At 46.8% G+C, this 26,515-nt stretch overlaps 1 protein-coding gene and 1 long non-coding RNA gene across 4 annotated transcripts in view; one reads left to right on the forward strand and one right to left on the reverse strand.

Moving 5' to 3' along the window:
• The window catches only part of LOC144805488 (uncharacterized), a 55,064-nt gene extending 51,547 nt beyond the window's left edge, over positions 1-3,517 (reverse strand). Inside the window, exon 1 of one of the 2 annotated variants that reach the window (XM_078672033.1) lies at positions 3,380-3,517. The gene's annotated coding sequence lies outside the window, so the exon portion shown is untranslated. Of the gene's footprint in view, positions 1-3,330 lie in introns of both variants that reach the window. The other variant, XM_078672032.1, reaches the window with a different exon arrangement.
• A 280-nt stretch (positions 3,518-3,797) lies between these two features.
• Positions 3,798-26,510, forward strand: LOC144805514 (uncharacterized). 2 transcript variants are annotated; one of them, XR_013605529.1, is made up of 4 exons: positions 3,798-3,931; positions 8,885-9,019; positions 15,179-15,233; positions 25,761-26,510. It is a non-coding gene; the product is annotated as an uncharacterized LOC144805514 (long non-coding RNA). The 2 variants fall into 2 exon arrangements; XR_013605530.1 differs by lacking the exon at positions 3,798-3,931 and adding an exon at positions 4,035-4,076.
• The last annotated feature ends 5 nt before the right edge of the window (positions 26,511-26,515 follow it).

Here is a 26,515-nt window from a genome sequence, read left to right on the forward strand (position 1 = left end):
ACCAAGCTCGTAGAAGCCCTGAGAGCACGGCCGCCGCGCCGCAGTTGCACGCACCGCGGCGGCCATCTGTGGGTTCTGCCCCGGTAGCTCGCGTGGTTTAATGTAACAGGCCATTGGCTTTGAATAGATCCCACGGGCTTCCCAGGGGCGGGATACACTTACAGGGGCAGATTTTATCTTCCATGAAAAATCAGGGGGATGCCAGTGGAGCATGGGACAAAGAGGCGCGAGTGGTTTATAGCCGCTGCCAAAAGGACCACTGGACATAACTTCTTCAAACAGTATATGTCCATCTTCACCATTGACCCAGTAATGCACACCAGAACCGGAGTCCTCAAGGACAACTGTGGCAATCAAACCACACACACAGGTATCTAGGTAATCCATAGGATTGCTTCTGTTGTGGGGTCGGAAGGGGGAATTCCATAAATCTAATGCCATTTGAATATAATTAAATTGGGGACTTTACTGTAAGGAAAATAGTACTTCAAGGAAGTAAGCGGCCACTAAGGCATTTATGCCACACACATGTGTATTTGTTGACAGGAAAATACACTATGCAAAATGTTTCAGTAACTGACAGCTTTTGGTTAAACCTGGGCAGAATCATTCAAATTCAAACTTTGTTGACAACGAATTAGAAATGTATGGTTGTGTGTACAGCGCCCTAGGCCATAAGAGCCCACACAAAAGCTTCAAATTTAAGTTTTCTAATGTTACTAAAAAGACCATGAGACTGAAGATAACAAGCATTTGCAATGCAACAGGTAGCACATTTACACGAGTTTAAGCTATTGGGATTGTAAATGACAAAGCATTTTATTTATGTTTTGAAACCCAAAACATAAATAAAAGGCATTGCCATTTACAATGCCAATAGCTCAAACTTGCGTAAATGTGAGACCAATTGCATTGCAAATGTTTGTTCCAGTTTGTTGTGTGTCCAAACACCCATTTGGTAGCAAGTAGCAGGTTTACCCCAACTGCCTGGTATTTAGTAAACATCAAATGAATCGCTAGTGGGCTGCCAACTATCAGGGTCGCACTGAGATAGAGAATATTTACGGGCACCAAACTAAAAATGCTCACCATTAGTGAATAGCTGAAGAAGTGGCATCTATAAGCTAACAGTAATGCACAGCTATCATGCAAAAGGAAAATAATAATAGACTACTGCATAGAATATCTGTGCAATGCAGTAAAAAAAAGTACATAGATATGCAAGTCAGATTCAGAGAGCACTATATTCATTCTATATCATGCATTACAATATTTTAGCTTTCTCCCACTGGAAACTTGCTCTGCCCAATGAAAGTCAATGTTAACATGTTCCCCCACGTTTCATTAAAACTCTCCCACATTGTTGTACCAAAATACATTTAAGACTTCTTTATTCATGTACATGAGGATATACGCTGCTCATGTGCGTGCTTATATTACGTGAATGGCGGTTCATTACCATTAAAGAGATGCATAATAGATTTGCAATGTTTCTCTCTGTGACATTACTGCACACTGCCTATGCTAATTAACAAACCCTGCCCCTCTGAAACCTATTTTTTGTTTTGTTTACGGCTCGTGCCCACTGTACTTTTCATTTTTGTACTTGCGGTTTGCTGTTTTCAGTATCTGTATGGACTTAAATATACAAAAGTGATGTTATTACAATCCTTAAAATAGCAAATGTGTCACAAATTTGGCTTACGTGAGGACGGAGGGACAGGAGATTGATTAGTTAAGTGGTGAATAAATACACCAGCCTCGTCACACTCACACTTCCTTGAAGACTTGACAAGCCTGTCTGCTCAACTGCGACCCCTCTTTGAAGAACATGGAAATACACATGTAGCTGGGGTGGTCGCCGGGAGGATCTAGATCAGTGATACTCAAAGTACGGCCCAGGGGCCGCATAAGGCCCTTCAGGTCTTTACTTGCGGACCCATGGGCAGCAGCAGCACTGGGCTGCTGTTTACTCGAGTCAGAACTAACATGAACAAGAAACGTACATATACAGCAAACACTTATTTAAAGGTTAATTGCAGTTAGGAAAATTAAGTAACAAGGCCTTTAACTTTAGGAACACCTTCATTCTTAAAGGCAGCCACTAGATATACATGCTTTGTTTTCCCATCCCAGACTTTACACCCCGCTGGCATCAGTGCGGCCCTCGGTCACACCATAGACCAAACTTTGCGGCCCCCGAGAAAATGTTTTGTGAGTACCCATGACCTAGATAAATAAAATGCGGGAGTAGTTAGACAGGAGGATGAAACAGAAGCTTGCATCTCTAAAAGGCACAAATAGGAACCCATTAAAACAAGCATTGGCATAGCCAATAGGTGGCGCTTCTGGGACCTTATATGTGTTTAGCCATGCAACAGTTGATGTTGTTGCACCAAGGATATTGTGCTGGATAACTAAACACGTATAAGGTCCCAGAGGCGAGACCTACTGGCGATGCCAATGCTTGTTTACCTGATGGGCATTGGCTGACCGCTGCCTGGTTACTGAGGCCTTAGTGAGGTGAAGACATATTTGGGGGAGTGTTAGCCTCATCAGATGATGCTGTGCATGCCCAGGCCCAGGTGCAATGAGGCGCAGCCGGTGCTGCCTGGGAGTGTGTTCTTTCACTTTCAATTGACGGGGCTACCCCCCTCTACTCTGGTGAAAGCCAAAAACGGGATTCAAGTCGATCTTCTCATCACAGACTTTTCAGGCGAAAGAAATGTCACCGCTTGCTGAGGCCTTCAAAAGAGTGACCCAACTCCAGCAATGAGGGCCAATGAGCATTGTGGATACAAAATAATCATGTCTAAGGATCGATGCAACAACAACAACAACAGATGAATCCCGGAGAGCAGGCTCGAGACCCTCCAGCACCAGACAATCTTTCCACCTTGCGACCTCACTAGGGTGACCAGGCGTCCCTGTTTTGCCAGGACGTCCCCGTTTTTAACCAGCTGTCCCAGCAAATTTCAAGAAATTTAGCTCATGTCCCGGTTTTTAGAGAGGGTCGTCTGAAAACGGTGGGAGGTGTTTTTTATGTTTTACAAAGCAGGGAAAGTTAGCAGTTGTTTCAAGAAAGCAATTTAATTAACAGGCTAGCTACTGGGTTTAAAAATTACATTTTTTGTATGTCCTTACTGCCTATTCTGTAATTTCTCCTGAGGAGCGCTCTTATCACTGAAAGTAAAAGTGTAGTCCTTCTTCTATTTTTGTGAAATATCCCGGTTTTTGGCTTTAACATACTGGTCACCCTAGACCTCACCTGGGGTTTCCTGTGGGTGCTGGGGGCCCTGCTGGGGGCCCTGCTGTGGGTCATGGCCTCACCTGGGGTTTATTTCGGGGCCTGGGCTCCCTGCTGTGGGTCGGGCCTCACCTGGGGTTTATTTCGGGGCCTGGGCTCTCTGCTGAGCCCGAGTGCAGGACTGACCCATGAGCGCGCGGGGTGAAGAGGCCTTGGATTAACTGCGCATGCGCGGAGGACTACCATGGCTACGAGGCGCCTCGCGACACAGCAAACACTGATATTTCAGTGAAAGCGTCTCGGGTTGGCTCCTCTATCGGGGAAGTGTCTTTCCTCTACGCAGGCGCTATGAGCGAGAAGTGTCTCTCTTCTGCGCAGGCGCAGTGAGACAGAGTGTCTTCTGTCCAGGGCAGTTCACAGGCTGCACTCCGTGCAAGGTCCTAACTCGGCGATAGAAAGTACTATCTTCGCTCCGCACAAGCGCAGCAGTGACGAGCGGTCCTGCGCGTGCGCAGCCGTGAGACGCCATGTTTTGTTCGCGCGCCTGTGGCTCGGCGTGAGCGTGCGCGTCACTCCCGGGGCAATAAACACACCGGGACACACTCCTCACAGGCACCCGGGCCCCCAGCGTGCCCCACCTCTCCCCCGGCCCTGCTGCCTCCACTGAGCGGTGCACAAGAAGAGGTGAGGCACTCTAATCCCAGTTTCCAAGCTCCATTGGTACTGTACTCTTTGCGCGTGCAGGAGACAGTGTCTGTTTTCCGCGCATGCGCAGTTGCCCGGCGCGCGAGACTTTTATAGACCTATCTGCAGCATCCCCGTTTCTAAGGTGCATTGGCGCGCTTTGTATCTGGGACATTTGAACGGCCGCTGGGGCTGGGGGGAGTTTGGAGCTGCTGCTACCAGGCTGCAGCGCCCCCAGTGCGGTCATGGGACCGGCGGGGGAAGCACTGAAGTGTTGAAGAAGCCGAGTCAGTCACCGGTTACCACTTGTACAGACCCTCCGAGGGATCATAGAGGGGCAGTCATTTGATGGTTTTGCAGATTATCTTTTCTGAGGAAACCAAAGCCCCTGCAAGATGCCGCATTTGTCATACACCAGATACTCCTGCAGTGCCATTAGGATGATGATAGCAAGATGTGGGCTGGATCTGTGTCATTTAAGCAATACAGATTCGGAGGGCACGAAAGTGTGTTTGTCGACATGGCCGCACAGACTATTCAGTGGACTAATAATTACTGTATCGAGTTACTCTTTCTCTTAACTATAATACACTTGTGTAGTATCCTGTTTTATCCCTTTAAGTGTCTCGCTCTTACATGCTTGCATCCCTCTTGTATCCTTTTGAATACTGGTGCTCTATGTTCTACAGGACACTGTTATGATTCTATTATGTACCACTGTGTTCATTCCGTTATATGCCACTGAAGTACTTGGATGGGCTCTTTCTTTATCGAATAAATCTTCAACTTAATTCTTCTTCTGCTTGTCATCTTTGAAAGGAAATACTACAATAAATTGGCGACGTTTGGGATATTTTAAAAGAACCAACCTTTTGAAATTTGTACTACATTTTTCTTCTTCGTGGATTTATGATACCAGCCCTCAGTGGATTTCTTCACAAGCTATTCATGCTTTCTTCTTCTTCATGAACATTTTTATGGTTTAAACTACAATTGCTGCCAACCCATTTTTTTTATTGAACTTCTTTTACTTAAAAAAAAACCAACTATTGAACTATTTCTGGATTTATGGATTAATACATGAGTACATTTAAAAAATGTTTTTATCTCTCTTCTCACTTTCGTGACATTTAATAGTAAACTGGTGTTTACCTTCAATTTCATTTGGTTGCTGTTGTGAGTTGACGCGTGCAGACTTAACCCTCGCGCCTCCTCGCATTGACGTTTGTTTATCTTCAATTTCATTCCGTTGCTGTTGACGCGCGCAAAGCCAACACTCGCGCTTCTCATTCGTGACTTCAATGCAACAAACGTGCATCGTCATACGTTTGCATCGTCATTCGTTGTTCGTCATTGCATCGTATCCTAGCAACGCCCATAATAATCAGCAACCTAGAACATGGAGCACCGGTATTCAAAAAGATACACGAGGGATGCAAGCATGTAAGAGCGAGACACTTAAAGGGATATTACAGCGAGACACTTAAAGGGATAAAACAGGATACTACAACTTGCACCGATTATATGGGGCCCCGGACTGAAAGCTGGGTATTTCCGGTTATCATACCAGATTTGGGCACACATACTCATCCAATATGGCTGAGTTTACTAAACCGTCGAATCGGGCGAAACGGTCTAGCTATTGCACGGTTGGCACTCTTTTACAGTGCTTCTGGCATCTGGCTCTGAACTCTCGACCATACTGAGTTGCCGGGTGACGAGTGTGGATCACGGAGGATGCCGCATACAGGTTAGAAGAGACGCCGGTTAGAGTTAACTCGCACCACACACCCTTTTTCTTCCTAGATATGGATGTTTGCTCGGATACTAATGGTAGTCCCCGTTTGTCCTTTGTATTTGCCTTGTAGCATCCAAGCACGGACTATAATACAGTTCGCGAAGCAACACGCATACCATACCGTGCTTTTTGAAAATTGAAGGATCTTTACAGCGAGCACACATATTGTGCGCTGATTTTGGGGTAAGCCTCATTTCTGCTTCTAATCAATACACACGGTATAAATAGGGAAGGTGAAACCCTCTGTAGACTAATGATTGCCGAGCACGTGATTAAAGCCACAAACCCCAACACTAGAAGTTGATGTATGTCACCGGATATGAGCACTTACCATATAATCACATAATAGATGCTATATAAGTATGATGCAAGGGCTAAATTTACACTTGTATGATAATGATAGTACCCATTATCTTTGCACAGAGAATTTAACAAGATTGACGTTCAAGATTACGTTTATTACCCAGCCGATCTTAGACTGGGTCGGAACTATAACCAGCCAGAAGGTATGTTTCTTACCTCCTGGTACTAAATAAATTCACAATCTTGGGATAATGAGCAATTACTAAATATGGTCACATCTGGCTACCCTCTTTGGGCATACAAAGAGAAGTTGTACTTTACAAGGTAGGCCTGAGCTTTTCTGCTCAGTGTGTGTTTGGGAGAGGACACAGATGAGTGTATTTTCACTGACGTATATTATTAAGTATAGTAATGCGCTTGACCCTTCCTACACTTTCCACCACGAGCACCATGGTTTTTCTTTGTGATGTTCTTGATCTGTTGCTTATACTTCAACCTTTAACCCTTTAACCCAGGATATTGGGGGCTTTTGTCTCTTCCTGTCCCTCACCCTTTTTTCCCCATCTACTACCTCCAAGTGCTGGTGGGATTTGTAATGTTGTATCACAACTTTGGAAATGTCATAGCATGGATTCTGCTAAAGTGATTTTAATGTAACAATGCCCGAGGAATTGCGGGATTACATGATGTTTTCTGTTTTTCTTTCCCAGCCCTGAGGAAGTCGTGGGCCCTACCCCATACGACGAAACACATGTTGGCTGGATTCTGAGCAAGATACTAACATTAAAAGCATCTTGTCTAACTATTGTGCTCATTCTGTAACTTGAAAGTAATTTAACTTGAAAAAATCTGTACTTTGGTGTGATAGGGCTTTACATGTACGTTTGAGATCTGCGGATCTATTTTAGGGGATTTTGGATGATTGCCCCTCCCTAAGCACCCAATAAAACAAATAATCTCCAGTAACCCAATATTGCCGAAAGACCTGAGAGTGCCATAATCCATCCAGGATAAAATCCTCCCAGCTTTTCTCATAGAAAGTAGTAGTCTACTTTTGTGTGTGGAAGTGGTAGGTCATTCACCAGAGATTAAAGCCACCGGTGTGGATTCGGGCAGCGCTCTTTCAATGACGAGGCTTCGAATTTGTTACTGTGTCAAATCCATTGGTTCTGGGAACGAAACTAGAATATCTGCATGAAATGTGAAATACATTGATTGCAACTGTTGTATGTATTCAGGAATTGCTGCTGCCCATCGGAATTGAGACACACATGTACATCAAATAATGCGGCTGGTGATACTAATGTTTCTGCGGCGAGATTGGAGTTTTGTTGCGTATTGGCAGTTTTAATGACCAACATGGCTAGTAGCTCTGATTGTAAATTATCCAGCTCCAAAGAATGCGTACCACACTTTTATCACAGAAATGACTGTATTTTATGAGGATTATAGCAATCAGTTACTGGTTTTGTCCTAGAGATCCTTTTGCTATTCGTGCAATGTCTGATGCACTACAGCACCTAGCACTGAGCTGGGGGAGTAGAGGACCAGGTGTTGTGTATTCAGAAATAACATGGGTTTAAAACCACCTGCTGATGAATTCCTTGTGTGTCCAAGAGTTCTCAGGCAACAATAAAAATATAAAATGCCTCCTGTGAATAATGTTCCTGCTGGAGAGAGATCGGCATTTTGTCTAGTTCCTGTTTTTCCTCATCATGAAGTAGCGGAAAGGGTTAATGTGACTACTGCAAAGAACGTATACTATGCAGACCACTTAACGGCATTTTATGTGGCTAGCTCAATGAGTTACAGCTTGTCGCAGAGGTCCTTTTGTTACTTGAATTTCATTAGTTACAATCCTAAAATGGCACAGTTAGGTATGAACTGTCTTCAAGAACTGCATTCAAACTGTGTGTATAGGTTAGAACATTCTTTTCTCCCCCAGTCTTTCATTTTCCTAATGCTGCTAAAAGGGTTAGTTTGCGTAGATGAGCATTCTTTTTACTTATGCCAATTACTGTGGTATGTTTTAAATCCTGAGTTTATGCTTCTCCAGACCATACATTCTTAAAATATACTGCATACTAGTATCTATGACGTGATTCCTACAACTTGCAATCCTCACCGTCATATGTAACATTTCCTATAGACTACATTTACACAGATATGATTCATTGTCTCTGTATAATGTGTGTGTGTGAGATGTATCGATCTCTGACACTCTACACTGTTATGAGCAGCTCTATAAAACAAATAAAACGTATATGAGAAGGTAAGTACCCTTCCATTTTCATAACTTGATTTTGATAGAAAGTGACACTCAAAGTGTCACACATTTGGTCGTTGGAAGTCACTCATAAGTACACTGAAACTATGAAAATGCCACACTTAAGCAATCTGAAACCTTGGCAGCTATGGAGATTTAGTGTGCCTCACTCACATAAATGCACTTTTTGCATCAGAGAGTGATTGATACTGCCAGGATTTTATTCCAGTGTTAGCTAGCCAGGTGATCGCTTGGGAACATTTAAGGGATGCTACTACTATTATGATAGTAGTATACCAGGGGGGTTAGCGTTCTTCTTTGCTGCTTTATGTAGCTCATACAGTCTCAATCTCCCTGATGTACGTACTGTACTATGCAAAGGGAGACCAACTTGGCCCTTCAAAAGAGGTTGGAGAAGCAAAGATCATTCATGGAAATGAATTAATAGTTCAAAATGTAATTTTAGATTAGGAATCTAGGAATAGGTTATCTGATTTAAAATAATCAATACTGTGTCTGTCAAACTGTTTTTTGTAAAGAGAGTACCACCAATCATTGTTCTTTTTGTCTTTATTCCTTTCATAAGCACCCAAGGGCAAGAGGGCACCTTCATAAAAAGCTGCCACCACCACCAGCGCCGCGGAACGTTTGAAGACAACCACAACCAGGTCAACTCCCACCACCAGCTCTGCAGCCTTGGCAGATGGTTCTGCCGACCCCAGTAAATCATGTTTATTATTATTTCTAACTTGTAACTATTCCCACTAGTAAAAGTATGGCCTTGTACATTTATACTATTTACTTTTCTTCAACTTTACTATCAAAGGTTTTTTATCCCTTCATTTTCCAGTGTTTTTCTATCTTGTGCGGCTGACTTTCTCCTGTCTGTAACTTTTTTCTGGTCCCCTGTTTTGCATGGACATCGATTCACCAAAATGCCAGGGGTAGCAGAAGTGACATCACACAACCTTTGACCTTAATGAATCATAGCATTTGTAAAGCGCACCACTTACTCAGGTTTATAGACGAGGGTTCCTCTGAGAGTGGTGTTGGGGTCGGTGTGGATCTGGAAGTGGAGGTGTTCGGTGGTGCTGAGGGCTTTGTTGGTGTTGGCCGATTCCTCCTCCTACTCCGTTGGTGCGGTCCCTGCTGGTGATCTTGATCTTGTAGCCTTGGGATGGCTATGGCGATGTCGGGTGCCGAGGAGGGGTTCAGCTAGGTCTCCGTCAGGAAGGTGACGTCTGGGGTGGTTGAGTCTAGTAGGTCTCAGAGTTCAACGGCGTGTTTGCAGGCAGAGCGGGTGTTGAGCATCAGAGGAAGTTATATCATATGACCTTTAATCCTGAGTCTTTCCAAGAGGTGAAGTCATATAACCTTAATCCTTAGGACATCACAAGAATTGACATCACTAACATTCTATAATAACTGCATCATTATTATGAAAATACAATTTAAACAAATGTCTGTTTTAATTTCCACCTGTATTATGGTGCTGATATGATCTTCGAAAGTGGTGGGAAATAATACTAGCTCTGAATTGTAGAAAGTGAAGCAAATGAGCCAAACCTCCTCTATGGAGTGTGCAGAGAGGTTCAGAAACTAAGGAAATGTTTTTAAGTATTGGGTCAAATAGTGCATTGTAAAGCACATTTTTCAAATAGATTAGCTAAAAAGGGCTCTCATTGAATATTCATGTCTTTTCCTATTATGCCAAGCCAATCGACCCCATTGTTTCAAAATGTGATCTAGGGCCCCTATATGTTAAAAAATATCTCTAGCATGTCAGGACCAGCATTTGATCATGGCTGCCCCTCTTCCATATCCCACTGTTGTGCTCCCATATGCAAAGACTTACCTCCAATGTGCAGTAATCATATGTACAAAAACATCAGCGAACGCATACAGAGGAAAAACCCTTAAAGTGCAGCTAGTCAATCATCAGTCTTACAAAGGCATCAGCAAACACACACTGGGGAAAACCGTACCATTGTAATGAATGTGGAAGTAGTTTTCATGACTCTTCCGCATTAAGGATTGATCAGCAAAATCACACAGGGGAAAAGCCTTTCCAGTGCAGTGAATGTGTGAAAAGCTTTAGTCAGCTATCAATCCTGCAGAGTCATCAGAGAACACACACGGGCAAAACCATACCATTGCAGAGAATGCGGAAGTAGTTTTAGTAACTGCTAAAACCTAAGGATGCATCAGAGGACACACACGGGGGAAAGCTATACAAGTGCACTGAATGCAGGAATGGCTTTAGTCGCTTATCAGTTCTACAGCAAAAACACACCTTCATTGAACACACATGGAAATAATCCAAGCGATGCAGAGAATCTGGCAAGACCCTAAACACATCAACAATAATACTGACCCATTTGTGGACACACACAGGAACATAAAAGTGCAGTTAGTGTGATGGAAGACTTGACTAGAAGGAAAGAAAATTTGTGGTATTATGAAAGTGTCTTTTCTGAGCAAATGTTCATTTCTCTACATGGAGGAAAAACCAAGAAGTACCAGGAAGCTTATTGGGAGACTAGCATAATGTGGAATAAAAGAAAAGAAACATTGTATCTTTTCGAGTGAAACAGACAGAAAGAAAAGCATCCAACTGATCACGCTACTGGTTAAAGCAACACTATGAACAATACTTGGACTCATGGGTATTTTCAGCTAAATTTAGGGATTAGTGATGAAAACCCAATAACCCATCAACCCAAAACAAATGTACTCTCATGGAACGCTCGTCCAAAAGTCAAAGGTAGTTCCTAATAGTGAACAGTGTAGTATACACATCATCCAATCAGCAGGATGGTAAAGAGACTTTACTCCAGGGGAGTGACAAGCACAAGAAGAGCCAACACAAGCTGACTCACAACATGCAAAATAGGCAAGCTACTGATGACATTTATCAAACAATATCCTAGGATAAAAGCTAGATATGAGCATAGTTTTTATTCTCTACACTAAATAATACAATCAACCACTCACTCACTCATGTCTCTCTTTAATGAAGAGTGCTGTTACCATCAAATTTCGTGATACTCATTGTACGAAACATAGATGGAAGAAAGGCTGAGTCAGTCATACCGAGAAAATCACTTGTGGGAGAGAGGCAGCAACTTGAGTCAGTCACACGTAATAAAAGAGGCACATATTTCCCCTATTGGAATTTATATCATAAGACAAACATATATGTTCAAAATCTGACTCAATGCCGATGAATATAAAAGATATTTGAAAACTGTAGACTGTATGAAGTGCTTTTTTAGTGTCATCACTGCCAGACGTTCATGGGCATGTGGCATTATTAAGAAATCGTTTTGGTGTAATAGTGGAGGAAGAAGGTGTTAGACAGATGCTGATAACATAATATATAACAAATCGAAATTGATCAGCGTGTGGGGGCCATCGGTATATGTATTACACTGAAAGCTGGACTACCTGATCAGGATTTTTGTTTTTTGTCCTCATCTTGCCAACTCTCTTGCTAGGGTTGATCTTACCTCACAAATGTCCGGGAGGGGACGGAGTACATCTCTGCAGAAGAATACTGCTGGTTCCACTTCCAACTCCTTTACGAAAAAGGGGACCACAACACAGGAGAGGCCAGGACCCACATCACGTTTGGCTTAATCATTGGACCCACTGATGTTTTCTCTCCAATTTACCAACATTGTCCAGATCTTATCCTGACTACTTGGGTCACAGGCCATATCAGACTGGCTCGTATAGATGAGAATTTTGAGGCACTCAGAAAAAGATGGGGGACTTTCAGACTTTCAAAGCCTACATATCTCCCGCCTCGCCACCAAAACCACATAGAAAATAAACTTGGGAACAGCAGAATGTATTCGTCCATCTTCCTCTTGGTTGAGTCCAAAGAAAACAAGACGAGGGCTTACCTTAATCTGTTTACCTATTACTTCCCCAAGAAAATCACACACCGAGGTCCTGTAAGAAGCGATCTTTGGACACAACATAAACATGCAGATCATCTGCTGATGGAAGCATACACCTTGGGAAGTTGTAGATATTACCTGTGACCTTTGATAGCTTCGCTGGGGACCAATAAACTCTATGGGTGGAAAACAGATGATTACGTTTAAGCGAGGCGAGTTTTACCAGAGTCCAGCGACATTTGCTTCAAATGTCAATCCCCAAGCTCCTTTGCACATAAATTTGAGATTTCAATCTAGATCTTTTCATCCGCCTCCCTCAAGGTCCAATACGAGAATGAGACTTCCTTTTCCCATCGGTCGACTCTCATGACCTGATCGAACTTAGAGTGGTAGAGTGAGGGCAGTAGAGTGAGGGCGGTAAAGGGGTAGAGTGAGGGCGGTAGAGTGGTAGAGTGAGGGCAGTAGAGTACTAAAGTGAGGACGGTAGAGCGAGGGCGGTAGAGTGATTGAGAGGGCGGTAGAGCGAGGGCGGTAGAGTGATTGAGAGGGCGGTAGAGTGAGGGCGGTAGAGTGATTGAGAGGGCGGTAGAGTGAGGGCGGTAGAGTGGTAGAGTGAGGGCAGTAGAGTGGTAGAGTGAGGGCAGTAGAGTGGTAGAGTGAGGGCGGTAGCGTGAGGGCGGTAGAGTGGTAGAGGGAGGGCGGTAGAGTGAGGGCGGTAGAGTGGTAGAGTGAGGGCGGTAGAGTGGTTGAGTGAGAGCGGTAGAGTGAGTGTGGTAGAGTGGTAGAGTGAGGGCGGTAGAGTGAGGGCGGTAGAGTGGTAGATTGAGGGTGGTATAGTAGTAGAGTGAGGGCGGTAGAGTGGTAGAGAGGGCGGTAGAGTGAGGGCAGTAGAGTGAGGGTAGTAGAGTGGTAGAGTGAGGGCTGTAGAGTGAGGGCGGTAGAGTGATAGGGGGAGGGCGGTAGAGTGAAGGCAGTAGAGTGGTAGAGTGAGGGCGATAGAGTGAGTGTGGTAGAGTGGTAGAGTGAGGGCGGTAGAGTGAGGGCGGTAGAGTGGTAGAGTGAGGGCGGTAGAGTGAGGACTGTAGAGTGAGGGTGTGAGGGCGGTAGAGTGAGGGCGGTAGAGTGGTAGAGTGAAGATGGTAGAGTGGTAGAGTGAGGGCAGTAGCTTGAGGGCGGTAGAGTTGTAGAGTGAGGGCGGAAGAGTGAGAGCGAGATGGTGGTAGAGTGAGGGCGGTATAGTGAGGGCTGTAGCGTGGTAGAGTGGTGAGGGTGTGTGAGGGTGAGGGAGTGTGTGAGGGTGAGGGTGTGTGTGAGGGTGAGGGGGTGTGTGAGGGTGAGGGGGTGTGTGAGGGTGATGGGGTGTGTGAGGGTGAGGGTGTGTGTGAGGGTGTGTGTGAGGGTGAGTGGGTGTGGTGGTGTGAGGGGGTTGGGGTGTGAGGGTGAGGGGGTGTGAGGGTGTGGGTGAACGGGCACTCTCAGCGGAGCAGAAGGCAAGAAAAACGAGTGCAATCAGGGGAGCAGAAGGCAAGAGAACAGGCACAATCAGGGGAGCAGAAGGCAAGAAAAACGAGTGCAATCAGGGAAGCCGTAGGCAAGAGAACAGGCCCAATCAGGGTAGCAGAAGGCAAGAAAACGAGTGCAATCAGGGGAGCAGAAGGCAAGAGAACGGGCACAATCAGGGTAGCAGAAGGCAAGAGAACGGGCACAATCAGGGGAGCAGAAGGCAAGCAATCGAGTGCAATCGGGAGCAGAAGGCAAGAGAACGGGCACAATCAGGGGAGCAGAAGGCAAGAAAAACTAGTGCAATCAGGGGAGCAGAAGGCAAGAAGAAGGAGTGCAATCAGGGGAGCAGAGGCAAGAAGAACGAGTGCAATCAGGGGAGCAGAAGGCAAGAGAACGGGCACAATCAGGGGAGCAGAAGGCAAGAAAATCGAGTGCAATCAGGGGAGCTGAAGGCAAGAGAACGAGTACAATCTGGGGAGCAGAAGGCACGAGAACAGGCACAATCAGGGGAGCAGAAAGCAAGAAAAAGGAGTGCAATCAGGGGAGCAGAAGGCAAGAAGAATGAGTGCAATCAGGGGAGCAGAGGCAAAAAGAACGAATGCAATCAGGGGAGCAGAAGGCAAGAGAACGGGGACAATCAGGGGAGCAGAAGGCAAGAAAATCGAGTGCAATCAGGGGAGCAGGAGGCAAGAGAACGAGTACAATTAGGGGAGCAGAAGGCAAGAGAACGGGCACAATCAGGAGAGCAGAAGGCAAGAAAAATGAGTGCAATCAGGGGAGCAGAAGGCAAGAGAACGGGCACAATCAGGGGGGCAGAGGCAAGAAAACGAGTACAATCAGGTGAGCAGAAGGCAAGAAAAAGAAACTGTCTCTCACCACTGCGGTTTTGTGTTTTAAACACAACTAGTACATAGATTGCACGACCAGAGTTTTCCTCATGCAGACTGCATAAATGAAACCAGCGGCACCTTTCGCTTTTGTAAAACAAGCTCTTGGCATTGCTGTGGGGGGGCGGGGCGGGATCGCATTGCTTTGAAGTCTGATGGCGGGGGAGCAGCTTGGGAGGCAGCATTCCATTGCGGTGCGAGGCTGATGGGTTTGACGTGCACACGCGTCTCACACGACTGGTTCACATGAACTGGACGTAATCTGCGCTTGGTCAAGAGTTTGTTTCGCCTACTATATACTCTCGCTATTAATCCCTGCGGGATATAATAGCGAGACCTAACAATGTACATATGCAAGCATATAAAAACTGTATATAGCGTTTTCCTACTATGCTTTCCCGTATGTGTGTGTCTGTTGGTCTCTGTGTTTCTGTCTCCCATTCCCTGTAGGGAAAGTATGTAGCTCCCCGTTGTAGAAGAGTCGGTCAAGAAGAAGCACACTGCATTGAATAATTTCTTGGTATGCACTTTTTATTAGTATTACAGGAAATCACAATGATTGATTGTCTCTGTTATATTCTTCAGTCCTTTAGGTGAGCCTCGGCCGCCGTCGTCCCTCAGACAGAAGGAAAAGACTCAGGTAAGTGTTTTTGCTTTATGGTTTAGTCAAGGGAGGATGTGAGGGATAAATAATAACTATGCATAAATGTGAAGGGAGGGTGTAGAGCACAGCTTTCCAAATTTTTCTTGTTGGTGACACACCCTTTTGTGAAAATATTTTCAGGGACACGGTAACACGAGAAAGCGCCCCGAGCGAGCCCGAACCACCTATGGTGGGTTCGGGCCCCACACATGCACACCCCACCCCACACACTACCCCACAGACACACCACCCCACACACACTCCCCACACACACACCCCCCCACACACACAACCCCACACACCCAACACCAACCCCACACACCCAACATCAACCCCACACACACCCCCCCACACACACCCCACACACACACACCCCACACCCCTCCCCACACACACACCCCCCACACACACACACCCCACACACACACACCCCACACAGAGAGACTTGAGGGGCACTTTAAAGGGTACTAGTGAGGGAATCAGTGGCAGAGGTGGCCTCTCCCTCCCTCTCTGTCTCAATTCCGCTCTGTCTCACTCCTTCTCTGTCTTCCTCCCTCTGTCTCACTCCCTCTCCCTCAGACTGTCTCCCTCCCTCTGTCTCCCTCCCTCCCTCCCTGTCTCACTCCCTCCCTGTCTCATTCCCTTCCTGTCTCATTCCCTCTCTGTCTCACTCCCTCTCTGTCTCACTCCCTCTCTGTCTCACTCCCTCTCTCTCACTCCCTCTCTGTCTCACTCCTCTGTCTCACTCCTTCTCCCTCCTACTGTCTCCCTCCCTCTCTGTCTCACTCCCTCTCCCTCTGACTGTCTCCCTCCCTCTCTGTCTCACTCCCTCTCTGTCTCACTCCCTCTCCCGCCGACCGTCTCCCTCCCTCTGTCTCACTCCCTCTCTGTCTCCCTCCCTCTCTGTCTCCCTCCCTCTCTATCTCCCTCCCTCTCTGTCCCCCTCCCTCCCTCTCTGTGTCCCTCCCTCTCTGTCTCCCTTCCTCTCTGTCTCCCTTCCTCTCTGTCTCCCTCCCTCTCTGTCTCACTCCCTCTCCCGCCGACCGTCTCCCTCCCTCTGTCTCACTCCCTCTCTGTCTCCCTCCCTCTCTGTCTCCCTCCCTCTCTATCTCCCTCCCTCTCTGTCCCCCTCCCTCCCTCTCTGTGTCCCTCCCTCTCTGTCTCCCTTCCTCTCTGTCTCCCTTCCTCTCTGTCTCCCTCCCTCTTTCTCTATCTCTCCCTCCCTCTCCCTCCGTCTCCCTCTGTCTCTCCCTCCGTCTCCCTCTGTCTCACTCTCTCTGTTTCACTCTCTGTCTCCCTCCCTGTCTATCTCACTCCCTTCCTCTCTGTCTCACTCTCTCTCTCTCATATTCCGTGGGTTCCATAAGGGTCTGTGACAAAGAAGAAAAAATTTTGCTTTCATTCTTAAATCTTTTTTATATTTTCCTGTATTGGTGGTGCCCAGGTGCGCAGCGCCCCTACCCACTCCCTCCCCCGCACTCCTCCATGCCCAAGGCTCACACGGGCATTCTCCATTGAACTGAATTGTTTATGTTTTTGTTTTCGTAAGGTTAAAAGCCGCAGCGTGCAGTATCATGTAAATGTGAAAGCTTCTATAGGGCTCCTTGGCAGCTTCTCTTCCCAATGCACCGCGATCCCGGGGCTGCCCCAAACCCCAGGCCAACCCCCTGGACCCAATAACCCACCGTATTCATTCATTGAAGGGCCCTTTGCCAAATGGACTATCCACAAATGAAGACCATTTACCGTGCTAATAAGGCTTTGTTGTTATTCATATAAGAGCCCCTGCAGCGCCACTGCCTGTTGCTGGAAGGCCCGCGGGGGTGATCTAAACAGCATACTAAAACCGGGACATTTGGATGTTTTACCCGGACGCTGTTGTAAAACCCGGACATTTCTCTACTTTGGAGAAAAGTGTTGGGACACTGGGACACTCCGCCAAAAACGGTGGTCACCCTACTTCAGTACCCCCTCCCCCCGCCCCGTCGTGTGTGGCAGCCCAGGACCGCTCACAGCCGCACACGAGCACTTCACAGGTCTTTAAGACCTTGTGCATGTTAATAGGGCTTTGTTGTTGCTTCACCCCTTCTAAGAGCCCCTGCAGCTGGACTCTGCCGATGCGACACACCTACATATGGTTCGCGACACATAGTTTGGAAAGCTGTGGTGTAGAGGTTGGAGCAACCAAAAGAAAAAGAGTATCCGATGATTTCTGCTCTTGTCTCTGTTTCCTTCTCACTTATTTCCTTTTCCCTTGGCCCCTTTCACCCCTCAGCCTCCCCTCCCGTCCCTCTCTTACTCAGCCCCTTTCCAAAAGCGCCGTAGACGCCCACGCACCTGGAAGAGCCACGTCACTCCAGGGCCGTGGCGTGGTGACTCTGCATTCTTCAGTGAGGTCTGGTCTTCCGCTTCGGCTTTCCCTCCTCCGCCAGGTTCGGGTGTTCTGCCCGCCGACAAGCTGTTACATATACAAGGGGGTCCCAGTACAGATAACAGACAAACAATTGAATACTAAATGAAAATACAACTAAACTGAAGTCTTATCACACTTGTTTTTACTCACAGTGTGATAACATAGCAAAGGATTACACAAATTACAAAACCAATAAAGGCATTTCATAATCATCATAGAAAAATGTGTGCCCCAAGGGAAGAGGGGAGAAGGGGAGGCAGTGCAGGGTGAAGGTAAAATATAGCAGACCTTAACTCCTATCTAAAGAGTAAACATTTCTTCATAGTTTATAAAACAGTCTGTAATAGCCCTGGCTTCAAATGTGAGCCAGTTACAAAGAACAGCATCAACTGTTCATGACCATTTAGTTAGACAACATGCTCAAAAAGCTCCTGCATGTATCAGGTTAACTGTTAGCGTAAGCCGTTGTTGAGGTGAAAACAAAAGTCGACGTTTCGACCCCAATATGAAGGTAGGCGGCAGTTACAGCCTTAAAGCGCAGACAAGCTGTGACCTCCCCTGGGCTCCAGTTCGCTCTCTCGTAAGGCTGTTAGTCCTTCTCTGTCTTTCCGGTCTTCCCCCATTGGTTTCTCCGCCTTGCATTCTCATGCCGCATGTAGCTGGACCAACTACTGACCAACCTGATGCGCTCTCCGTCCCCGCCTTCTTCAAGTGTGTATCCTCTGATGTCCGTCCTCAGCTCCAGCTTAAAAGGACCGCCTGCCGATTCCCCTCTCTCCACTTCTTGATGACAGCAAAGCAGACAACTGGTAAAAGGGGACTGTGAATATAGGAGGGGAGAAATATATGAAGGGATGGCATGGGACTCCTTATCCTCTATCCCATCGTCTACCACAGGGGCTACCTGACACACCCCACCCCCAGGCGTTTCCCGTTCGGGGAAATGAGGGATGCTTGAAAAAAAATCAGCAACTTGGTATGCAGAGTATAAAAGATGACAATGCTAAAACTAGTGCCCATCCTGGAATAAAAGAAGTCACACCTAAAAATAGCTTATCCTAAAAACCCACCTTCCAAAAACAAGATACCAAACCCACTGTTAGGTTTACCTGCGGGACCCCAAGCTTTTATAGTACTGGTAAGAACGGTGTATCTGTGGGGTCCCCAGGGACGCGTTATGTTCATTTTATTCTTATTAACGAATCACATCTGAGAGGTGAGTGTTTCACTGAGGGTTGTGGCCTCTTTCTCCTGCAATACATGGGATGGCATTGTTCTCTCTGAGTGCGTGAGAAGACAGAAGACTTCTATTATCTGGTGAGTTTCCCTCCTGTTCATTGACTCCTGTCCAGATCCTGGCCCTGCTTTAACAATTCAAGATTAATGTTCAGTAGTGGCAGTCACAGTATAAGGACTGTGAGCAAGACCTGCTGTAGAGTTTTCGCTGTCCTAGGAAAAAGGTCTCAATGTAGGAAAGGGCCTGTTTTGGACATGGTTAGCCTTCACTTTTTACCCGGAAAATGATATAGTATTTACTGTAAGTGCACAGGGTCCCTGCCAACCAGGTCCCCTGAGCCCGATCTCCTTCCCTAAAGTGTACCTGTCGTTTCCACGGTTGTCACCCCATTAGCTCACTTATAAGTCCCTTGTAAAAGATACCTCTGGGACCAAGGGCCTTGTTGTTAAAGAGGGTCTCTAAAGGCTGCAGCACAAATTATGCCACCCTGAGGGACCCCTCACCAAGCACATACATACATACATACATACTGCCACCGCTGCTGTGTGTCTTGGTGCAGACACAACTGAAGAGTCCACATGACATGCCTGTATGCGATGCCCATAGGGACTGTCTGAGATATAGGTAAGACACCCCTCTAGCAGGCCTTATGGTGCCCGCTGCTTTAGGGATATCTCCTGTGAAGCTGATTCAACAGGCCGCCCGTTCTCCTTAAAATAGAAGTCTGCTCTATCTCTCATACGAGCTTTGAACGTCTTGTCTTTTAAATATCACGGATCAACCCTTGGGGGTAGGATGAAGTCCACAACCAGACCATTGATTTGCACCTCCACCAGCGAATTATCTGGGATTCCCCCTGCTATGTGCGTAGCAGCTCTAAAATCAACTTTATGGACAGTCTGGGTGAAAGGATGGTGCAGGCATGCCAGACTACCATGTGCTGTAGACAGGTGTGTCCGGTTCTGATACCCTCTTCCCCTGTAGGGGCATTTAGGAGTATCATGAATATAGTATAGGTGCAGTTTTGTCACTCCAGTTACCCCCAATGCATGTATGCTCTGTCTTAAGCGTCTTATCCTTCCACAGGATGAGTCAGTCTTGTCTGGGTCTTTTTCCTGTTTCCCGGCACTTGAATGGCACGCCCGAACACTCGAGAGAGCAGGCTTTTGTGGAGAGCTTTTGTCCTGGATGTAGGGCTGCATACAGTAGGGAACCCCCTCTGTCTTTTCTTTGCCTTTGCCTGAAGATCAGCAGTCCCAAGGTAGCAGTCACACCTGGCCTGTCGGTAAGTGCAGCCTCTCTGGAGGCCCGACCATCAGCAATTGAGCCCACATTGTGGCCGACTGGACCACAGGCGTAAGCTCAGACAGGGTGTTCGACCCTGGAGTAGTTGTAGTCCCTCATGGACCTCTGACACAGAGTAGTCAGAAATTCAGCAGCTAAAAGCCCAACACAGACTCTACAGGAAGCCAGTAGATTCAGACCCTGTTGTAATAGGAATTTGACAAATGCAACCTTGAATGGGCCTGTTGGCAGCACACAATCGTCCAACTGGGCCTCATCAATCATGTTGTCGTAAAGTTTTATTTACAGCCTTGAACTGTTGGGAGAGTCTTGTTGGGGGAGGAGGGGGAGTCCCTCGGACTAGCTGGTCCTGCTGGATGGCTTTCCGGTCCGCCCTACAGATACCGGGGATGTGTCAGACCTTGCTTCTTCCAGGACATCCTTGTCCTCCTGCTGGATAGTCAAACTCCCTTCACTTTCTTACCAGACAGGCAGGCTTCCAGGCAGACTTCTAGGCTCTTTGGGACAGGTACACAGCGTCTCCATTAAGGACTTCAGCCTGCAGGTGATGTCCCTTCAGCTTAGATAGACTGTCAGGCTGACACCATCCCTGGTGTCACAGCAGGCACCTGAGTACTTTGTAGAGCACATTATTCCTTGGTAACAGAGGACTTTGAATAAGGGTATAAAAGAGGGATAGATGGTCCCACTTGTATACACAACTGGCAGGCAGGAGATGCTGTTTACTCTGTCGCACTCTCACATTGCTTCTATGCTACGCACACCGACACCCTAAACATGCACTTGATGTTAGCGCAAAGTCTGGGCACAGGTATAGAAATGGAGCATAACATGGGTGTGTCAGTAGAAAGCCACTCCACTGACCATGATGGAAAGATCTCATCAGGCTATTGATCCTTACAACAGGGTGCATTGCCACCACCGCTCTAGCTGGTAAACCCATGACAGTCCTCTGCCTTAAATGAGGGCACACTTGGCGTGGCCCTCCAGGTCACAGGACCGGTCCAAGGCCTCTCATAGTCCCTTGTTAGAAGTTGCACAGTACTGGGGTGGCAGAAAAGTCTCATGTAATTGTTTTGTGGTAGATTTTCCCCAGTAACCTCCAGTTACAAGTTAGACGCTATGGACTGGGGAGTTGCCACGAGGAACAGATTCTCCTGCCTGTCAAACCACATGCCATTCACTATTTCATACTGTTTTTCTGCTTTTATTTACCACTTGTTTTAAGCAGGTGGTGTATATATATATGCATGTGGTTGGTTGGGGGGGTATGGGTGAAGCAAGGGAGGGAAGAGGAAAGTATTTTCTAACAGAGGGAAGAATTGTGTGTTTCCCCCAGTTAGTAAAAAAAACCAGGATACGTCTTGGCTGCTTCTGCTGCACCCAGAGTCTTGTGGGTCTTTTCAGTTTAATTTTTCTGTCTGGAAAAAAATGGTGTCCTGTTTTTCTGCACCCGGTACATCCAGGTGCAGAAAAACCTAACAACTGATAATCAGGTGGAATAAAATGAACACATGAAAGTACGCCTTAATTTCATTGCGCTTGATTCATGCTCTGGACCGTAGTTGAGGGATAGGTCTAGGCATAGTCCTTGCAACACACAATAGATTTGCTTGAGGTAGAGGCCAGAACTCAAAAGTCAGGATACCAGATACAAGTAGGTGGTAACTCAGGGCAGAGGAAAACACCTGTTGTCCGTGGAGGGGAAATTCCCATCTCAAAAATCTACATTAAAAATTAATAGGATTCTTTTTTTAAATATCTGTTTGGTGCCATTCCATATGACTTTAATTTCTGAATTTTGAATTTGAATTTAAAAACATTTATTGAGCGCACTTTTACCAAGCGGTTTCATGGCGCTTTTAGGGATTGCGACCAGCGAATAGCAGCAGAGAGAAGCGTGTTAAATAGAGAAGGCGCGAGAGAAGAGAAAAGTTTTCAAATTTTTTCGGAACTCTAAATAAGAGGATGAAGTGCGGAGGGCCAGGGGAAGGGAGTTCCAGAATGCTGGTGCAAGGGTCGCAAATTTGGCCCCGCCAGCTTTCTTTTTCTTGAAGCGGGGGATGGCTAGAAGTGCCATGTGAGTGGAGCGGAGTTCTCTGCTCGGTAAATAGGGACAAATGGCTGAGCTAATAAACTCGGGGGCGGTGCCCATCCTGGCCTGGAAAGTGAGGCAGCCTAGTTTAAATAGGGATCGCTCTCTCACGGGCAGCCAGTGCAGCGCCTTCAGCAATGGAGTGGCTCGATGGTATTTGGGCAATCCATGAATCAGGCGGGCAGCCTGGTTCTGCACTAGCTGCAAGCGATGTAGGGCATAGGCCGGCGCGCCATTGTAGATTATGTTTCCATAATCAAGGCGCGAAAGCACCATTGCCATGATAATGACTTTTAGCGCCGGGAGGGAAAAGAAGCGCGAAATTTTCCTAATTATCCTAAGGGAGAAGAAGCAGGAGGACACCACCGAACTAACTTGAGAGTGCACAGAAAGTTGTGAATTAAGCAGGATCCCAAGGGTCTTAACTTTTGGGAGTGGATGAGCACCAAGTGAAGGGGGCCAAAATGACGGGGACAATGGACTGCAACCACCCCCAGTCAAGACTAACTCAGTCTTGTCAGGATTGAGCTTGAGGTGGTTGCAGTTCATCCAGTCCTGAATGAATAACATAACGGATTGAACGTTATGAGCGGACGAAGGGGAATGGGAAAGATTGAAGATTAGCTGGAGGTCATCGGCGTAGTTAAACACCGTGATCTCCAGCTGCTGTAACATAAAAATTAGGGGGTAAATGTATAGATTAAACAAGAGGGGGGAAGTGATGAACCCTGGGGGACGCCACACTCCACCTTGCGGGAGGCGGCAGTGAAGTCAGCAAGGCGGACTGCTTGAGCCCTATCACGTAGGAAGGACTCAAGCCATGAGAGGGCTAAGCCCTCTATGCCCGCCGCCCTGATACGGGAGAGAAGGATGGAGTGGTCCACCGTATTAAAGGCGGCGGACAGGTCCAAGAGGATAAGGGCCTGTGAGAGATTGGTGTCAATGCCCTCGCGAAGTCCGTCCATTACCGAAATCACTACCTTCTCCGTGGAGTGTAGCGGTCTGAAACCTGCCTGGCGGGGGGAGAGACAGTGATTTGCTTCCACATGAGCGCTCAGGGTAGTGGTGACGTGAGTTTCCAAAACCTTACCCAAATAGGGTAGCAGGGAAATGGGGCGGTAATTGGAAGGGGACGAAGGATCAGCATCGGGTTTTTTCAAAATTGGGATAACGACCGCTGTTTTGTGAAAGTTGGGGACAATACCGTTGCTAAGCGAGTCGTTGAGAAGTGTGAGGGGAAGGACAGGACAATTTAGGTAGATCTCTCTAAGAATGTAAGCAGGGCCAAAGTCCAGAGGGGAGCCAGATTTTACCCGTTGGAGCAGCGTGGGAAGAGAGTCCATGGTCAGTGGAGGAATAAAGGTCAATTTAGAGGCGGTGGGTGGGGGAGAGGGGTTAACAAATGTTGGTGAAGGAGGGGGTATGTTAATTTTAATTTTTGCAACCTTCTCAAGAAAGAAATCATTGAGCGAGTTGCATAGGTATTGGGAAGGGGGGATCGTGGCGGTGGATCTATTAGATGAAGCTAATTCATGCACCGTGGCAAAAATTTCTTTGGACTGGGACTCGGCCGCTAATATCCTATTAGAATAAAAGGCTGTCTTGGCCTCCAGAATGGCTTTTTTGTAGGTTTGGAGAACAGAGAGGTAAGCAGTTTTCAATATAGGACAGTAAGCTCTCCTCCAAGCTCGCTCAGCTCTCCGCGCCGCTAGTTTTTTTGCCTTAAGGTCCGAATTGAACCATCTGTTGGCTGCGTGGGCCCTTTTGACCGTAACCCGTCTCAGGGGAGCGGGGGAGCGAATTCATTGCCTGATTGGGTCAGCCAGTTGTTGATGGTTGCCAGCTGAGCGGGGGCGGTGAGACCTGAAAGATCAGGGCTGGTCTTGGCCAGTGACGAGCAGAAGGAAGGCATGTCAGCTTTGCCCCATTTCCTGACCCAGATGTTCTTACGGGTGGAGGCTTAGCGTCGGGGTCGAGGGCGAGGGAAAATGAAATAAGGGAGTGATCGGACCAGAGGCAGGGGGAAACAATAGGAGGTGAGGTGGGGACATTTAGAGCCCAGATCTGGTCCAACATGTGCCCGTGAGTGTGAGTGGGACTGTGAATGTAGGAAGTGAAGTTGAGACTGTTCATGAGGTCGGTGAAGTCCCTGGAGTGGGGGCTTTCAGCTGAGTCATTAGTCCAATAGTTGAGATCCCCTAGGACTAAGACAGAGGAGTTATTAATCGCCAAAGTGGCTAAGAGTTCTTGGAAACTAGAATTAAAAGACGGGGTAGGATGTGGGGGGCGGTAAATAAGAACACAAGTCAAGGGTGTCTGATAGGAGGTCGAGCGTGCTACCAGGTAGTCCACTTCCGGAATTGGGGAGGAGGGAAGAATCTGAAAGTGGAGGTCAGTGCGAGCTATCAGGGCCACTCCTCCACCCCTCTTGCCCTCCGGCCGATCCACTCGGATGGCAGAGTATGTAGGGGCAATATAGCTAGAATGTTGGGTAGGGAGTCCGCCTTAAACCAGGTCTCTGTTAAAAACAGGAGATCGGGTGCATAGGTGTCAATATAGTCGGATAGCTCGTGCTGGTGACTGACCGCTGACCTGGTATTAAGTAATGTGGCCGAGATATTAAAAGCCGAAACTTGGGAAGTGAAGGGATGGTCAAGGATCAGGGGTGAGCCATGCGAGAGTATCATTTGTGACACAATCGCGGAAGGGGAACGGGGAGAGGAAGTAAACAAGCCGAGGGCAGACATGTGGGTTGCTACCGAGGGGGAAATAGTGCCGGGAATCCAGTAAGAACATAGTTGATTTGAAGAATAGGTCACCAAACGGGCAGAGTGGGGAGCCCCAATCCCCGGTCGGCCGCGGACAGGCGCAGACGGGCTTAACTCAGGCGCAACTCCGGCGTGCCTTCGTCGCACCCGCTGCGCTCGTACGCTGCGCTGACACATGGGAGCCGTTTATATAGAGGAGTTGCGTGGGGGGGGTGGCGTGGGTGGAGTTCGCCGAACCTGCCCGACCCAAGATGGCGGCCGCGGCCGCTGTGAGCCAGCCCGAGACGATCGGCCCACAGCCAGCCACGCACAGCCCCTAAAAGAATAAAGCAGGTTAGTAACCTGTTAATTTTGAGGCAGGTTAGACAGTACAATTTAAAATCACTAAAATGACACCAGTTAAAGGAGCGTGCCACCGTTCGTAATCAGCGGGGCAGAGTAATGTTAAATTTCTGCCTTTGGGATTCTATGTTACAAGTCCATAGGGTACATGTATCCTTTGTGAGCTTAATAAAATGTTGGAAATTCTACAAATCCTCACTCCTAGATCCAAGTACTCTCAGGCTACCATTCTACACTCTGCTCTGTCTGAAGAACAGCTCTACATTTTCAAAGATTCTGCAATTCTGCATTGATATGGCTTTCAAATTATTTTTGGGGAAATTTACATGTATTATGTATTAACTATTTCATTTTAATACTATAGGTGATTGAAATTACGGACGAAGGAAGCAAGATTTAGCACCAGGCAACTGAATGTTAGTGCCATAAGAAGGATTATTTTGAAAAACTGAAGGACATCCAGCATTCTAAGTTTAAACAATTTCCAAAAGGTGTGGCGAGGAAGTGGGAGCTGAGGAAAGTACTATACCTGTAAGTGAAGTCTCTAATTTAGCATTTCATTAACCCAGAGCAAAGCCATATCTGTGCACACAGCATCAGAAATATACCCAGAAAGACCAATCACAGCATCCTCCTCTGAAATATTATCAGAAAGACAAATTGCCTCAGCATGACAGAATAACGTTCATCTAAAGCATCATGTTATTTCAGAGAGGAAGCACACACTGCATAAAAAAAAGATACAACAAAAGGTTTCTTCTGCAAACCATCAAAGAAAATACTCTGAAAGAAGACTCCGAAGCTGACACGTTAACAACCAAAAGATTGGAAAATCGCCTTTGTTCAACAACCGTTTTTAACCAGTTACACAAGTTTGAGACTATCTGCCTTGGGATATAACACCTCGACCCACTCTGCTCACTCTGGCGAAAACCTGAAAAATCCACCACTTTCTTGTTTTCATGACCATCTCAGATTGTTTCCTTTTTAATGTGTACTGTTCTGTAATTCTATGTAAATCGCCTCAACATTATCTGTTGTGCAGGAGTGATATGTAAAAACTGATTAAATGAGCACCGTTGCGCTATAGCTAATGTAAATAAATCCTCGTCTTCAGAA

This window comes from Lissotriton helveticus (genome assembly GCF_964261635.1).
Source record: "Lissotriton helveticus chromosome 1_1 unlocalized genomic scaffold, aLisHel1.1 SUPER_1_unloc_12, whole genome shotgun sequence".
Classification (NCBI taxonomy): domain Eukaryota; kingdom Metazoa; phylum Chordata; class Amphibia; order Caudata; family Salamandridae; genus Lissotriton; species Lissotriton helveticus.